The sequence below is a fragment of the Balaenoptera borealis genome (assembly GCF_965194805.1).
Source record: "Balaenoptera borealis genome assembly, chromosome: 20".
NCBI classification, from domain to species: Eukaryota; Metazoa; Chordata; class Mammalia; order Artiodactyla; family Balaenopteridae; genus Balaenoptera; species Balaenoptera borealis.
Genome location: NC_138879.1, coordinates 8,957,089 through 8,975,164, shown reverse-complemented (window position 1 = coordinate 8,975,164; position 18,076 = coordinate 8,957,089). Strand labels below are relative to the sequence as shown.

Sequence of the window (18,076 nt, the reverse complement as noted above, 5' to 3'; positions counted from 1 at the left end):
CTAACTTATTTACAAAAAAGAAACAGACCCACAGACATAGAAAACAAATTTATGGTTACCAAAGGGGAAAGGGTGGGGGAGGGAAGCAGGGATAAATTAGAAGTTTGGGATTAGCAGATACAAACTGCTATAAATAAAATAGATAAACAACAAGGTCGTACCGTAGAGCACAGGGAACTATATTCGATACCCTGTAATAAACTAAAATGGAAAAGAATCTGAAAAAGAACATATATATATGCTAAAGAATATATTTATGTAAAAACTGAATCTCTTTGCTGTACACCAGAAACGAACACAACATTGTAAATTAACCATACTCCAAAAAAAAAAAAAAAAAAATTAAAAAAAAAAAAAAGCACTGATGTCCTGACAGGCTACAACAGATGAACCTTGAAAACATTACGCACAATGAAAGAAGCCAGACGTGAAAGGCCACATACGGTATGAGTCCATTTAAATGAATGTCCAGAAGAGGCAAATCCATAGAGATAGAGAGCAGATGCGTGGCTGCCAGGGGCCTATGGGATTTCCTTTCGGGTGACGAACACGCTCTGGAGCTAGGTGACGAGGATGGCGTTTCCACATTGTGAAGAAGCGCCACTGACGCACACCGCACACGCTCAATGGGTGAATTGTATGGGATGGGGATTATATCTCAATGAGCTGTTATGTTACGACAGAAGCGACGACGCTGCTGGTAGAGACGGATTGAAAAGAACCCGCTGTGCCCATGAGTGCCCACCAGCCAGCTGCACAACTGGAGGACAGCTGAGGCCCAGACGCCCCCACTCAGGCCTGAGGTTGTTGCGCACCCCCCGTGCTGTCTGGCCGTGGAAGCAGCCCGTCATCTCCCTGCAAGGATGTCCAGACCAGCCAGAGGAAACCTTGGCACTTTCTCTCCGCAGGCCGCCATTCTGAGCCCAGGCCCGCGTCCCTGGTGGGGAGCCCTTGTCCCCACAGGCTGGTGGCAGCTGGTCCCGCCAGTGATGGGGCTGCCCTCTCCTTCCCCCCAGGGGCCTGCTGGGCCACCTGTTCTAGGAGTTGATGGGGGGCGGGGGGCGGTGCTTCTAAATCGGGGAGGCAGGAGTCCCATCCTCTTCCACACGCCTTCACGGGGACTGTAAGTCACCAGCGCCAGCTTCGGACTTCTGCTCCAAGTGAGAAAGTCTCCCCCCGCCCCCAGGGCTGGGATCGCTCTCTTCGGCTCGCCGGGACCAGGGCGGTGGGACACACATCTGGCTGGGAGGTACCGCCCAGAGAGAAGCCTGCTCCCAGGTGGGACGCCCCCCAGGGGGGTTCACACTTCATCGCAGCCCCAAGGCGGCCGTGGGAGGGGGCTCGGCACGGCAGGCCTGCAGCACCCAGGGGTCACCCTTCTCCGCCCGCCCCTCCCTGTTTGTCTTGCTGCCCAGAAACGTCCCCGCAGGTTCCATCCTCCCCGAGCATCAGCCCCATCTGCCAAATGCAGAGGTGGCTCTATGGGAGCAAGGGCCCCTGGGCCGCTGCCTGATGCTGCTCCCAGCCAGAGGGGGCAGCCACGTGGCACCCGTGTCACAGGCAGGGACACAGCCCAGGACAAAGCTCTCAGGGTAAAGCCAACTCAGTGCTCCTGATCTCACCCGATCCTCCCCAGGCACAGCGGTGCCAACACCCGCACAGGCCTTGCTCAGTCACTGCCCACAGTGACCAAGCAGAAGGCAAAGCCAACCTGTCTACAGACACCCACGAGGCCACCCAACAGGAGCCAGTGTCACCAGGCAGATCCAGGTGGACCCACTCAGAGGTCTGATGTTGGGGGTCCTAGGGAGCCGACCACCATGTGCTCTTCCTGCAGGAAACTGTGTCTCCCGCCAGTACCCCGCCCTCAGTGAAGCCCTCCTTCCCCCATCCCACCCTCGCCCAGCTGCTCCTCGCAGGCAGGCAGTCTCCTGGCTTCATCTGGCAACTATGCACACGGCAGAGGGGCCCCCATCCCCAGCGGCCCTGGCGTTCACCCTCTGGGACCACGGGGAAGGCGGCACTGCAGGCAGAGGGGACAGCCGCAGCCCCCACCAGAGCACCGGAGCCCATGGCCAGGACCAGACAGCTGATGCTCCTTGCCCCCGGCAAAGAGGCTTCTTAAAGACGGGCGTGTCCCCGGTGGAGGAAGTGCCAGGGGGACAGAGTGACCAGAGCTGCCCCTTCCTTCCCTCCCACCTCCCTGGGTGCTGCACAGGCCTGCAGGGCCTGGCCTGGCACCCAGATCGGCGGGCCTCACTGCTCTCTTGCTGGGCCTGCGCTCCACTTTATACAGTCTCCACAATGATGAACAAACAGTGATGTGTGTGGTTTACTTTTACCACGTGTCCCCCCCACATAAGATTCACGAAGCCACAAACCTCAGCCATGATGCTCACTCCTGTGCTGCCACATTTGGAGCAGGGTCTGGCACGTGGCAAGTCCAAGACTAGATGTTTGCCGAACGAATGAACAAACAAACAAAGGAATGACGCAAATCACAACAGCCAGACTTTGCTGGGCTTGCTCTGCACCAGGCGCTATTCTAAACGCCTTCCACGCACCAACTTAGGGAACATCACAAGCCTATACGTCAGGTATTGTTAGTTTCCCCATTTCACAGATGAGGAAACTGAGGCCTACAGTGCTTTTGTCACTTATTCTGGTCACAGAGCTAGTGAATGGCAGGCAGGGTGACTCCACAGGCCAAGAAAAGGCTAAAAGAAGTATAGGTTTCCTACAGCAAAGACCCAGAAAGTGCCAGATGCTGGGGTAAGCGCTCTGAGGCCTCAGGGCTCCAGCCCCTCCCTCCTTTGGGTGCTCTCCCCAGGAGCTGCCGGGAGGGAATCCCACCCAGCCGCCTGGACAGGCCTGTTGAGTGCATTAGCATCTTAGTCTCCATGAACTCCTGAGAAAAGGAGCCTGCAGGCCAAGCCTGGCGGGTCAAGCTCTTCAACGCCAGCCGCCAGGCTCAGCACAGGGTCCAGGATTCCAGGGCCCTCTCGGGGTTACCTACAGCTCCCCCAAGACACCAGTGCTGATGAAGGCAAACCCTGGCACATCAGAGGCCCACACACCTGGTGCCCCAGCCAGAGGTTCCAGGTGGATCGATGCCAAGCAGATGTCAAAATGTCCATCCTCATCCTAAACCTCCACCTCCACGAGGCCCCAACTAGAACTGACAAAACCCACAGGGGCCTCAAAGACGACTCCCCACTTCTCATACAAGGGACTAAGTTGACAGAGACACTGTTATTAACCAGCTCAGGAAATGCGGGTGAACGAAAGAGAACAGGACAGCGATGGGACTGGAAACCAGACACGTGTACAGAGGCGGGTGGACCTTGGAGAAGAAACTGCCCTGGAGAAGATGTCAGAGATATGGCTATAAGAACAATCTTGAGAAAGAAGAACAGAGCTGGAGGAATCACACTCCTTGACTTCAGACTATACTACAAAGCTACAGTCATCAAAGCAGTACCATACTGACATAAAAACAGACACATAGATCAATGGAACAGAATAGAGAGCCCAGAAATAAACCCACACACTTATGGTCAATTAATCTACAACAAGGGAGGCAAGAATATACAATGGGGTATAGAGTCTCTTCAATAAGTGGTGCTGGGAAAACTGGACAGCTACATGTAAAAGAATGAAATTAGAATATTCTCTCACACCATATACAAAAATGACTCAAAATGGATTAAGGGCCTAAAAGACCGGAAACCATAAAACTCCTAGAGGAAAACATAGGCCAAACATTCTTTGACATAAATGGTAGCAATGTTTTTTTGGATTTGTCTCCTAAAGTAAAGGAAATAAAGCAAAAGTAAACAAATGAGACCTAATCAAACTTAAAAGCTTTTGCACAGCAAAGGAAACCATCAAAAAAATGAAAAGATAATCTACTGAATGGGAGAAAATATTTGCAAATGATAATGACATATAAGGGATTAATATCCAACATATACAAACAGCTCATACAATTCAACATTAAAAAAAAAACCTGATTAAAAAATGGGCAGAAGAACTAAGTAGACATTTTTCCAAAGAGGAAATGCAGATGGCCAACAGGCAGAGGAAAAGATGCTCAACATCACTAATCATCAGGGAAATGCAAATCAAAACCACAAAGAGATACCACCTCACATCTGTCAGAATGGCTATCATCAAAAGGAACACAAATAACGAATGTTGGCGAGGATGTGGAGAAAAGGGAACCCTCATACACTGTTCATGGGAATGTAAACTGGTGCAGCCACTGTGGAAAACAGTGTGGAGGTTTCTTGAAAAACTAAAAATAGAACTATCATATGACCCAGCAATTCCACTCCTGGGTATATATCTGAAAAAATCAAAAACACTAATTCAAAAAGATACATGCACCCCAATGTTCATAGCAGCATTATTTACAACTGCCAAGATATGGAAGCAACCTAAGTGTCCATTAACAAGTGAATGGATAAAGAAGATGTGGTGCATATGTATGTGTGTACACACACACACACACACACACACACACACACAATGGAATACTACTCAGTCACAAAAAAGAACGAAATTTTGCCATTTGCAACAACATGGATGGACTTGGAGGGTATTATGTTAAGTGAAATAAGTCAGACAGAGAAAGACAAATAATGTATGATATCACTTAAACATGGAATCTAAGTATACAACAAACTAGTGAATATAAGAAAAAAGAAGCAGATACAGATATAGAGAAGAAACCAGTGGTTACCAGTGGGGAGAAGGAAGGGGGAGGGACAAGATAGGGGTAGGGGATTAAGAGGTACAAACTCTTACATATAAAATAAGCTACAAGGATATATCGTACAACACAGGGAATATAGCCAATATTTTATAACTATAAATGGAGTATAACCTTTAAAAACTGAATCACTATATTGTACACCTGTAATTTATGTAATATTGGACATCAACAATACTTCAATTTTTAAAAATGGCTATAAACGATAATGGTTGAAAAAGATCGAGGGGTCCCCAGGACCACAACGATGATTCATTCAACAAATATTTATTGAGTACCTATTACTTAGTAACAAACAAAAAGAAGACACTGTAGGCTTAAAATCAGTCTGAATGAAAACAGTGGTGGCACATAGGAACATGAAGTTCATTTATTCAAATGTTTATTAGCCTAAAACTTCCAGGCAGATTCACAGTAGTCCCTTACATGCAAGGAACCCAGTCTGGCACAGCAATTCAGGACTTTTGTGTATATATCACAAACCTTTTAGAAGCTGTTGAAAGGTAAGGACACTCTCCCTAAAAAAAAAAAATACACATGAAGACAGACACATGCAAATAAATTTGGACAATCTGGGGGGGTTCATCAAAGAACCCCTAGCTTTCTTGATGAAACTAATTTGGTCTAATGAGAACTTAGAATTTAATCACATTATCTCTGAATTGAACTTCTCAACATGCAAAGATGTTCTGGGTTCCATGGTGAGAGAAGGGTGAGAAAGAGTTTAAAAAAATGATCAGGGAGGGACTTCCTTGGTGGCGCAGTGGTTAAGAACCCACCTGCCAATGCAGGAGACACAGGTTCGAGCCCTGGTTCGGGAAGATCCCACATGCCACGGAGCAACTAAGCCCGTGCGCCACAACTACTGAGCCTGTACTCCAGAGCCCGCGAGCCACAATCACTGAAGCCCATGTGCCTAGAGCCCGGGCTACGCGACAAGAGAAGCCACCACAATGAGAAGCCCGCACACTGCAACGAAGAGTAGCCCCCGCTCACCGCAACTAGAGAAAGCCTGCATGCAGCAATGAAGACCCAATGCAGCCAAAAATAAATAAGTAAATAAATAAATAAATTTATTAAAAAAAAAAAAATCAGGGAATCCCGTGGCAGTCCAGTGGTTAGGACTCTGAGCTTCCACTGCAGGGGGCATGAGTTTGATCCCTGGTCAAGGAACTAAGATCCCACAAGCCACATGGCACAGCCAAAAAAAAAATTTTTTTTAATAATAATAATAAATAATAAAAAATTTTAAAAATGATCAAAGGCGGGAAAAGAGGCTATGAACAGCTGGTCTCCATCCCTGAGCCAGAGGAGGAAGCTGCGGGGGGTCGGGGGGAGGGGCCGGGCAGGGATGTAAGGGGTGCCATTCTCTGCAGGGCTTTGAAACAGAATCTTTTCCCATTTACTGGATTCCGCTTTTCCTTGTGTCCCCGTTAACCTAGCCAAGCCACTACAAACTCCCCATAAATGTCACAGGGGAACTTCCTGTTCCCTTCTAAAGATGGAAACACTGAATATAAACGACCAAATTCTGCAAATTTGTGCAGGCAGGGATCAAGGCATGAATTTTTAAAGTGCACATGGCTCATCTAATTTGATAACTAATTCCAAATCGAATTACACTTCACACTTTGTACAGGGCAGGAAGCGTCTCCCCGCCTCATCAGTAAGCGTGAGGCCAGAAATCTGAGACTTTGCCCTCTGGCCTGAAACCCAGCTTAGAAATCCAGCACAAAGGTGAAGGCCTCTCCAGAGAAAGACAGGGTTGGCAAATGCAAGGGCTGCATCTCTCCCCGTTGGAGCCCCTGCTCTTTCCCAAGAGGAGACCCAAAATGAAACTGCAGTTTTACGGTTTCTGTATGAGGAGAGATTGGGTGGAAAGAGTTCCCACGACCCTGCGCCCTTTGCGGGACCTGGGAGAGGTCACGGCAGGAACAGCGCCATCCTCACCCGACTCTATTCATTCAGGGGCCCAGGGCGCCCCAAAGTCCTGGAGGGGGTTGTTCTCCACTCTTACTGGCTGCCCTTTTCTCTCGCCAAACCCTTTGAAGCAAACTTCTTCTCTTTTGTCTAGGAAAGAATCTCAAGAAGCTCTTCATTTCTGCCAACACGGTTTCAATTGGCGTCGGTCGTTAGAGCCAGATTTGGACAGCATCCAACTCTGAGCCCGCCCCCCCTTCTGGAAGAGGCCCCTTCTGTTCTCTCATTTCCAGCCCGCCTCCCGCCTCCTCTTCCAGCTGAGCTCCTCACTCGGGCTCAGCGGCCTATTGAGACATCAATCTTTGGTCAGAGCAGGCTCCAACCTGCACTCCGTCCCATTCACTTCCTAAAAAGCGGCCTCTGCAGAATTGATGTTACGGTGAAGGCCAGGGAAGAGGCCTCCGACTTCCTGTGTCAAGGGATTTATCTTTCATTTCCTGTTCCACCGCCCACTCACCTCGCAGGATCAGGGAATGTGGCCCCGAGCCGCCTCCCACCCCAGGGAACCTTCCAGCATGATGGGCCCCTGCCCCAAGGCAAACCCAGAATCCGGCCCTGGCCAGCCCGCCCACCGCGTCCAAAGCAGCCGGCCACAGAGAGATTCCTCCGTTAATTCTTGGCAAATGCTTGCCAAGTTAAAGAGAGAAAGAAAAGATCTTCCCCCTCTGATGGGTGGAAAGTAGCCATTTGTCACAGGGTGGAATTTCCTCTTATCAGGGATGTCCCCCTAAGCGGGGGAGGGGCAGAGCGTCCCGCCCCCAGCCCCCTCTGCTATCAGCAGGACTGTCAGTAGATGCACACCAGAGCTCCGTGGCTGGGGAGGCTGGGGGCGCTGGGGGCTCCACCTCCTGCAACGGATGAGATCATTTAAAATAACATGAACTAGACAGGGGTCTCTGGGGTGCAACAGGGCGTCCCGCTGCCAGGAGCTAAGCAGGAAAAGAGCTTTTCCCCTCAAAGGTATCAAGCAATGCCCTTCTCTTATGCAGATCCGTCCACTCAGGCTCCGGGATGCTGTCTAAGGTCTCCCCCTGCCCTGGTCCCTTCAGAGAGGCAGAGGCTGAAGGCAGGGCCAGGGAGGGGGACAAGCGGGGAGGGGGGAATTCCTGGGACAGGAGTGGAAGCCTGACCAATGACCCCTTAAGGAGGCAGGACACTTCGTACCACTGGCTGGAGGGTCTGGGAAGGTTGGGGGGGAAGAAATGAAGGGTCAGCAGCTCTGGACCATTTAGAACGATGTCAGCCATCCAATGGCAGCCCCAGCTCCGGGCTGATGTGAGCTGGGGAAGCTGGAGTCATGTTCCCCCCTCCCCACCCTGCCCCGCCCTGCCAACTCCGGGCAGCAGGTCAGGAAGCAGTGTGCTCATGGCCTGGGCACCTGCAAGGCCCCTTACATGGCTCCCTCCGTGTGCGCTCTGCAGACGGCCCACCTAGACTGTGCCCACCTGCCCGCAGGGCTGCTCAGAGCCCTGCCTATCGGAAAGACCCCACTGCTCCCCGCCCCACACAACCTTGAGCCCCTGTTCTCCCAAGGGGGCCACTCAGGGGAGCGGATGCGCCAGAGCAGGCCTGTGAAATCTTAGGACACACCCTAAGCCACGACTTCAAATGCTCTCTGAGGTGAGAATGCGGATGGATGGCCCGCCTATCCAAGCAGCCTCAGAGACACACACATCCGCCTGGCCACCCCTTGGGAGACACGTTCATCACCCTTGAAACACTGCCCGGGGGAGAAGCTGGCTGCGGGCAGGGTGCACAGACAGCCCTGAGCCCCATGCAGGTCGGACACCAGAGCGAAGCAGGAAGGGCCCAGCTTCCTGCGGCCCCTGCATGCCCCCACTGTGCATGAAGCTTGGGTGTACCTCTGGACTTGGGGCTCTGACCAGGTGGAGCCGCCCATCCTCTGAAGAGCAAACGCACAGGGGTCACCCCTCACCCCAACTCGCAAGGATGCAGCCCCTGACGGCCCAGCTTTTCCTCTGCTGATTCTCCGCTGTCTCTGGCTATTGGTTCTCAGCCGTCTCGCTGGCTTCTCCTCCACCTATAGAACCAGGTCTGGTCCCAGCTGGACACCCTCCCCAGTGATTTTGCCCATGCTCTGGGCATCGAATGCCAAACTCTGTCCAGATTCATACACCAGTGCCAACCTGACGGGCACTGATGACTCAGCAGAGATGTCCCACTATGGCAGGCCCCCTGTCCAGAACTGGGTATCTGTGGCCCCTGCCCTAGTGAAGTCTAGATGTCTCCCACTGAACATGCCCCAGACTGAACTCCGGACCTCGAGCCTACCCTCCCCACCGCACCCCCCCGCCCCTGTGAGTAATGGCATCTCCATGCATCCATTTATGACAGCTAGAAATCCAGGGGCCAGCCTTGGTTCCCCCCCCTTCCATCTCCCCAGATCCAATCATCCATCCCAAAGTCCTATCAATCCGAATCCAACACGTCTGCAGGCAGTCGCCCTGCCTCCCTCCCTCCACGGCTCCCACAATCCAAACCATCGCCATCAACTGCCCTCCCCCGCAGTCCATCCTTCTCAAAGCACCAGGAAGGCCTGTTTAAAACAAATTAATCGCACCATTCCCCTGGCTCGAAACCCTAACTAGTTCTCCCTGCACCTGGGAAAACACGAGATCCCGGGGCCCCAGAATCCTGGGGCTCGGATCCTGTTCCATCCCAGACTCCCTGTGTGACCCTGAGCAAGTAACTTAACCTCTCTGTGCCTCAATTTTCTTATGTGTGAAATGGGATAACAATACTTGCCTCGTAAGAGTACGATGAGGACCAAACGAGATATTTACAAAGCACAGAGAATAGTGCCTGGCACTGTAAATGCTCTAAGCATTTGTTAATAAAATACAAGCACATGCCCACCTCTCCAGTTTTGATATGTGCACCGTCTCCCTGGCTCCTTTCTGCGGCTCAAACAAGGTTCCTGAGAGAGGTTCTCCCTCAGCACTGCTCAGGGGGACTGCCGTTGGGTCCCGTGGTTCTCTTCCGGGGTGGCCCTGCGCACAACGTGTAATTGCAGATTTTGTCTTCCTCTGCTGAACGCCTGGGTCTGTCTCCTTTGCTGCTCACAAAACCTTACACATCCGAGCGCCCAGTAAGTAAGATGTTGAATGAATGAATGAATGAGTGAATGAATGGAAGGTGAGCTCACTGCCCTTTCCTCCTGCCCTCCTCTCTTCCCAGAGCATCGCGGGGCCGGCCACTGCTCCCGGGTCGATCCAGGGGGCGCCTCTCCCGCCCTGGCCCCTCTGCGAGGTTCCCGCAGTGCTGGCCTGCATCCTTTCCCATGGGCTTCCCCCTCGTTCGGCCTTCAGTGTGTGGCAGCGTGTGAATGAGATGTGAACAATTTCCGGTTTCCATCGTCCTGCAGCCACAAAGCACCTCGGCGGAAGGATGGATGGACATCCTGGGACAGCTCCTGCCCATTCAGGACATTTCGCTCAGGAAACAGTCAGTGGGGGGATGGGGGCGCCCACTGGGGCGGGGAGACTGGGCGGTCCCTAATCCCTACCGCCTTCCTCACCCACCCCTAACTGGGGCTTCAAGGCACGTGGGGTCTCTCCCAGAAGCTTGAGGCAGGCAGGGCTGGTGTGCAGGGGGCTCAGGTCCGAACACCTGGACCCACCCTGGGCTCTGTGCTAACTCTGAAACCTCAGGCACGCTGCACCCGTGCTGCAGCTGGCCTGGCCTGCCTGGCCGGTGCTGTGGCGAGCCGTGGGTCCCCTACGTGGAGTGGCCAGGCTTCCAGTCACTAGGTGTCCATTAATTTGCTGTCCAGCAGTTAAATGTGACATATCACCAGCCCAAACTTAAGAGTGATTTGGTCAACTGCCAAAGGGTATTCATCGAGACACAAGTAGGGACCGGGCTGGGCCATCAGAGGAGGGCTGACCCTTGGGCTGGCCTGTGCACAGCACTTTACAGTTTACAGAGCGCTCAGATTTGCTTTATCCTTCCCGATCCTCGTCCTCACATCCTTCCTTAGAGTCTACATTTCCTGCTGTAATTAGCTGAGCCTTTTGACATCAGACCAAAATAACAAGAGCTACGGTAACAACACGTTCTCTTACAAGTTGAGACGAAAGTTAAAGGAGGGAGCACGCCTGTCCCCGGGGCCTCCCACACTTGCTGGGACCCAGCAGGCTCTGCCCTGCCCGCAGGCAGACCCCAACCCACCCCCCGCACCCTCCGCATCCAGAGGGGACCTACTGTGGATCGAAAATGCCCGGCGTCTTCCACCAGATCGATCTGTGCCACGGTCAGCACAGAACCGGGAGGCCCCCGAGGGTGGGAGCCTGTCCCCTCCCAGGTCTCCCCAGCCGCCGGCTCCGGGAAGGAGCCACATTCATATGGTAATTTCTGCCTGAGAACTGGTGAGAAGCAGAGGTCCCTCCAGCTGCCGGGCGGCGACGCTGAGAGTGGACACAGCGGGCGCCCAGACGCGTGCAGGGGTGGGCCTTTCCCGGCTGCACTTGCGCGGTGGTTTAAAAAGACAACCGACATGCATTCTCTCTACAGCTTACCTTTTCTGCGCGTGATGCACAGAACAGTCCAGGAACGCCGTAGCATGTAGCTCCTGCAGATCTGGGAGGACTGCGGCCACCCTCACCCCCGCCTTGGATCCCAGAGGCAGCCCCCCACCCCACATTTCCACCCTCCCAGGAAGGAAACGCCTCCCCCCCCACCCCCGCTCGGGGCCAAGGCTGGTGGGCAGAGGGGCACGTCCCCCTGGGGGAGGGTACGCCAAACCCACCCCACTCCTTCCATCCACCCACTTCCTCTCACACTGCGACTAGCTCACTGCTGCACGCTTCCCTGTCTCCCTGGGAGAGGACACACAAGCCTTCCATTTCCCCTTTCTGCCTTGTTCTGGGCCCCATGCAGGCAAAGGAAACTAGAAGTCAGCGACAGGCCCCAGCTGCAGACCCAACGGGCTCCTCTGCTCCTGCCCCCCGCCCCCAACTCATCCATGCATTGATTCCACGTCAGTTCACCCTGTTCCACGGAGCTTGGCCCTGGACTCACAGTGAAAACAAAACAGCCCCCAGCAAATTGCACAGAGACACAGATTCGAGACATGATATGCGAGATGCTCACAGCCACTGGGGGTGGGGCCCGAGGGACCAACAGGGCACCCCCGACTCAGTGCTGGTGAGCCAAGCTTTCCCAAGTGACCCTGCAATTCCCCAAGAGAAATGAACACACATGTCCACACCCAAACCTGGACACCAATGCTCACTGCAGCGTGATTCAAAAGAGCTACAAAGCGGACACAGCCCAAAGGCCCATCAATTGATGAATGGATAAACAGAATGTGATGCAGCCATAAAATGGAATACTATTCCGTCATAAACAGAAATGGAGCATGGACGTGTTACATATGGATGAACCTTGAAAACATTACACTACGTGAAAGAAGCCAGACAGAAAAGGCCACCTGCTATATGATTCCACTTCTATAAAATACCTAGAATAGGCAAATTCATGGAGACAGAAAGCAGATTCATGGTTGCCAGGGGCTGGGAGCAGGGAGTTGGGAATGGAAAGCTACTGCTAATGGATCTCTTTGAGGGGTGATAAAAATATTCTGGAATTAGTGGTGATGGTTGCCTAACCTTGTGAATATACAAAAACCACTGAACTGTACACTTTAAAAGAGTGGATTTTCTGGAAAGTGAATTATTTCTCAATAAAGCTATTATCAACAACAAGAAGGCTGGCGACTGAGCTCCCCAGGGAACCAGAGCAGGGACTGTGTCCTCTGGTCCACGGCCAACCCCCAGCACTGACCCAGCATCTGGACTGCAAGGCACCCCCTTACAATTCTGCAGCCCAGGGGAGGTGGGTGGCTCCTCAGCCCGGTGACTTTGGTGACCTCTATACCTGCCCAGCCTCCTTCTCGCACCACCAATGCTCATAAGGACTCAACGTGAATTTTTAAAAAGGGCCCTCAGTGTCATGGGCTGGAACCTGTCAAGTCACAGAATGACCCGGGAGCAGGGCCCTTTTATAGAAGGAAGCCGTAAACCTCACCCTGAAAGGAGGGGGAAGCGGAAATAAAAACACAGCCCGTCAGCAATCAGAAAGGTCGAACTTGGCTCATCCTGAATCCCTGGGCAGGAGGGACAAGAGGGGAAAACCTTTGCTTCCCAAGACACCCACTCAGACCCCTTCCACATACCTGAACCAGCGGGGTGCAGCGGCCGCCGCAGCAGGACTCAGGTCCGGCACCCACTTGCAGCCCCGCCGGACCGGTCAGGGGCTGAGTCTGGTCAGCATCTTCAGCGCAGGCCCGGAGGAAATGATGGGGGGAGCCGGAGCTGCTGGGGGGCCGCTGCCGGATTTCCTGGGCCCTCTTGGTAGGACCCACCCCAAATCTGCTAGAAGCCCAAGTCCTCTCCCTCCCCATCCCAAACCCTAAGGATGCCAAACAAGCCACAACTAGAGGGAATTCAGTTCAGTCCCACTTTTACAGGGTTGGCACGGGCCGCAGAGGGAGACGGGCCTCTGGGTTGCTCAAGAGCAACTTTAATTATAACTTTCGCACTCGGGTCTCCGGGTGCCCCGTGGTGTGAATCAGCTCTTTACTCCCCAGCCGTCCTCGGAGAGCCCCACGGGGAGCCGGTTCAGGGGGCACCCACGGAGGGGGGTTTGCCTCACCTCCACCCACCCCACAAAACCGGAGGACCAACCCCCCATGCCCAGTTCACACGTCTCCCCACAACCCGACGAAGTGGCCTCAGGCTGAATGCAGAAACTGAGGTGCACACAGAGGTCTCCTGTCCTTCCCTCCGTGGCCCACGGGGGGCCTGGCGCCCAAGCACGGTGGCACCTCTTCCGCTCAGGACTGTTGAGCAGATGCCCCCAAAAGCACTGGTGGATGAACGCACGAGGGAGTGAATGAGTGAATGGGGACAGAGGTGGCCGCTGGCGCACGGGGGGAGGGGGGCGTCCCAGGAGCCTCGGGGAGACGGGACCAGGCCATCCAGTTCCACAGGGAGCCCTGGAGGAGGCTGGGGAGACAGGCAAGACTTTGGGAAGATGGAAAAGGACAGCTGAGGAACTCTGTGCCAGGGAAGCAGGAGGCGGGCATCTGCCGAGCGGGTGCCGTGCCGGGGTGGCCCTGCCGGAGGTGAGCGATTTGAGCAGAAGCTGCCCCATCGGCCCTCCCCCCGCTGCCACCTGGACACGCAGCCCCACACCCCCCGGGGTCCCCTCCTCTGCCCCGACCGCGCTCCTCACCAGCACTCCAGCCCCGGAGGGTGGCCGTGGAGGCGGGGTGGACGGCAAGCGGCCAGAGCCCAGAGACGACGGAAAGGCCCCTTCCCACCTGCCCTCAGCACCTCCCAGGCAGCAGGTGACACAGTGGAGATCCTTCTGTCTTCCCACTTTTTAAACAGCTACACTTAAACCAACGGCAAACAAAAGCCTCGTAAAACGTGTTCTTTTTCCCACGAGGAAAAGTCCAGGAGGATGACATTTTGTCGTGGACACGTCCCGACCTACCGTTCGCCTCGGCCTTGGTCCCCACCTCCGTCACGTGGGGAGGGAGGGAGGCAGCTCCAGCAGTTGGTGACAAAGGTCGCTTCAATGAAACTCCTCGACATTAAGACTGGGAGCCCCGGGCACCTGGCCCAGAGTAAACCGTGGTCGGAGGACAGAGCTGGTTGTGGGGTTCGGGGCCCGGCAGGCTGACTGCAAAGCCACCGGGGTGACCAGAGTGACATCAGCAGAGCATGCGGTTTGCAAAGTGGCCGCAGTGCCTCTGCTGTGTGCCCTCCGTCACCGCAGGGCCGGGGGCAGATGAGTGAGGCCAAGAGGTGGTGCATCGCCCACTTGCTCCCCCATGGGGGCTGCGACACCCCCTCCGCCCTCTGCACCCCCTGCCCATCCTTGGCCCCCACCGACCCCCAAGCTACAGTCAACAACGATTCTCCCTCTGACTCAACGGGGCCTCTGTCCAGCGGCCGTTTGTCTCCGGGACCCACAACTGACCCCCAGCAACGGGCAGCTCTTCCTCTGTCCCCGGCAGACTAGGAACAAAAGACTGGGATCCTGTCCTCACTCCCCTACGGCTCCCCCAGCACCAGAGCATGGGGGCAAGCCTGGGGTCATCTGGTCCAGTCCCCTGCCCCAGGAGAATGTATTCAAATCATGGAAGAAATACTGTTCTTTGGTCCTTTTTCTTTAAAAAAAAAAAAAAAAAAAAAGCCTCCAAGGAGAGCTTGTATGAAGAGAGCAAAACAAATGTCTGTTCTTATAAGGCTCTCTCGAGCTTGTCTCACAGAAACCACAAGAGTATTTGGACAAAAGATGAAACGCTGCAACCACGCGGTGCGTGCATCCATTCCGACAGCAACTGAGCAAGCACCTGGGGCGTCCAGGCCGCCACCAAGACCAAGAACAGTCCAGGGAAAGGACACACAGACAGGACGCGGACGTCCCCACCTGGTGTGGGATGTCCTCCACGCAGGAGGGAAACTCACTTTCCTGCTCCCAGGAAAGGAAAACCTTATCTGCTGTCAGAGCCCGGTGACAGGCCTGGTGACAGGCCTGGGAGATAAGATAAGCGATAAGGATCTGGGAGGCTGGAGGAGGTACGGGCACATTCCACCAGGGACACCAGCAAGGACGCTCTTCCAGTGCCACGGGAGTGACCGCCTCACTGGGCACTCGGTGCCTGGCACTCACAGAGCAGGACAGGGGCTGGCATTCCCTCTGGGGGGACATGGCCCCAGAAGGGGGTGCCGCACACCAGGCACAAAGGAACAGAGGGAGGGGCACCCCAGCAGCTGGTGGACCTCCTTCCCTGTGGGGGTCAGCGTCGGTGACTGAACCCCAACCCGGAGCTTCCGAGGGCGGCCTGGGTGCTCAGGAGCTGACCTTTCACCCCACCCCCAGCTTCAGGAGAGCGACAAGAAACTTGGTGCTTCTGCTATGATCCAGCTACCAAACCCAGATTAAAGGGTTAAAAAAATTGCATTTAAGCTGGAACGGCCAGGAAGAGAGGAGTGAGCAAACGGGTTCATCTTCATCTTTCAGGACCTTTGCGCTGAGCCGCCCCTCCCTCCAAACCGAGGCCCAGCCCCGCACCCCAGAAGGGTGGGTGGGGTGAAGTTGCTCCCACGAGCTGATTATTAACTCTGCTCTGAAGGTGGACCGGTGAGTCCAGATGAGGACAAGTGGCCACCCAGGCCCCTGCAGAGTTGGAATCAAAGCTCCGTGGGCCTCTCGGGATTCAGCCCTTCTCCACAGGACACAGATAAAAAGAGAAGAGAGTGGCAGGTTTGAACCCCGCCCATCCACCCACGCCCAGGGCGAGATGTTCCACCCGCCACCTCTGCCAGCCCCAAACAGGGCTCCTGGTGAGCCCGCTGGGAGGTGGGCAGGCTGGAGGGCTCGCCAGGTGGGGCAAGGCGCCCTCCTGGCTGTGATTAGACCTGCACCGTCGCTGGGCCCCCAGCCTGCTCACCCAGCAAGCTCGCCCTCGGAGCTGGCTGTGCCCGGCTGCCACCTCAGGAGCGCTCCTGGGAAGGCGTCAGAAGGCTCCACTGAGCTTCTGAGAACAGGTCCCTACCTGTCCCAGGAGCCAGGCTGGCACTCAGTGAACAAATCAAAGCCCGGTGCTGGAAGGCAGAAGTCTGGGAAGAGAGTCCCAGCCAAGGGCTATGGCTTCTGCTGGAGTCATCTTCCCCGAGACGCCCCTCCTGTGAGGAGCTGGGCCACCGGGACCTCAGCACCAGGCCACATCCAACCCCGCATCTTTCTGAAGCCCAGTGGTATCAGTGGTCTAGACCAAGGTTGGGGAGAGGAGGGCTGAAGAGAGGGATGGGCAGGAACAGCAGGTGTAGAAGGCCACTGAGAGGACCCTGGCCAGGGACGTGTGGTGGCCTGCAAGCGTCTGTCCTCACCCTCACACGCTAAAATAAAGTTCTCCTTCCTACACACCTACCTGGCCAATGGGAAAGTGAGGGAGCCCAGAGCTGTTGGTGGTATGGGAAAGCCAGCCCAAGAGTGAACCGTGCAGGGGGTGACAGGCTTCCTAAAACAGCCTAGAGACCTTTGACACCGCAGGAAGCTGGCACTGCTCCAGGCTGGTGGGGGTCTCTCCTTCTGCCGAATGCATCTCAGCCCCTAGGAAACCTCTTTTCTGCAAAGCTGCCCTATCTGACCAGAGCAGCTCAGGCTGGTGGTGACACAACAGGAAGTGGCGTGGGCACGGTGGCCCGGGGGATCAGGGAGGAGGTGGGGAGGCAAGGCGGCCTAGGGACCCTGGTTACCCTAACGTGTTCAGGGCTTCTGGGGTGAAAGCCCTTGTGAACCCCATCCTGGAGGCCTGGGCCACTGGGCCCGGCACTCGGGGGGGTAACCCCATGGGCCCCACAAGGCTTGTGGTTGGTGGGTCCCAATGACAGCGCTGGCTGTGTTCTGCCTTTTGGCTCCCCCCCTTCCCATCAGAACAGGGCTCTGTCTCCTCCATCTCCGAATGCCCGGGGCCCCGATCCTCCCCACGCGCCAGCTGAACCAGACGGCATCCCGAACACAGCGCCGGCCACGAGGAGCGGAGTCTGGCGGAAACGCAGACACAAACCAGTAGACCCAATAGTACTGCAGGTGCCACAACCCGGAAATGATGGGGGCGGCAGGGACGCCCGGGAGGGGTGGGCGAGGGTCAGCGACCACGCAGGTCCCCCCGAGACGGGCGTAAAGAGAGTTCAGCCACAGAAGCGGCCTCCTTCCCCAGCCATGTCTTCACCCAGAAGAGACCCAAGGGGAGAGAGGTGGGAATCCGCCCTTTCCAAAGAGGCCTCATGTGGATGCTGGCTCCCCACCCCCAGATGGTTAAACAAACTTGTTCTTCTTTCTATTTCCTGAAAAGGAGCCCCCGGGTTGCCAAAGAGAAATGACATTTGTGTAAACACCCATGCAGGCCCTAAGTTTCAAGGCAAAACAACAATGAATGAAGGGGGGCGGGGGGAAGCACACACAATTATGAGGACACAGGGCCTTTTTCTCCCTCCTTCCCAACAGGTTTTCCCATGCGGGATCCAAACTGAATCCCAACGAGGGTGCTGTCCCCACGGGCCAGAAACCCGCTGTACGGACCAGAAACCCGCTGTACGGACCAGAAACCCGCTGTACGGACCAGAAACCCGCTGTACGGACCAGAAACCCGCTGTACGGACCACTGCTGGGCAGCACATTTTTCTCCAGGAAAGGAATTTCAAACGTCTCTTTGGTGAGCAGAGATGCTTCCCCAAACCTCGGACAAAAATGCCAGCAGATTTCACGGCAGAAGAAAAGGAG

General features: G+C 55.0%; 1 protein-coding gene across 9 annotated transcripts in view; it reads right to left on the bottom strand.

Annotated features, from left to right (window-relative positions):
• The window catches only part of SEPTIN9 (septin 9), a 195,273-nt gene that overhangs the window by 20,194 nt on the left and 157,003 nt on the right, over nucleotides 1-18,076 (bottom strand). The gene's annotated exons all lie outside the window — the stretch shown is intronic.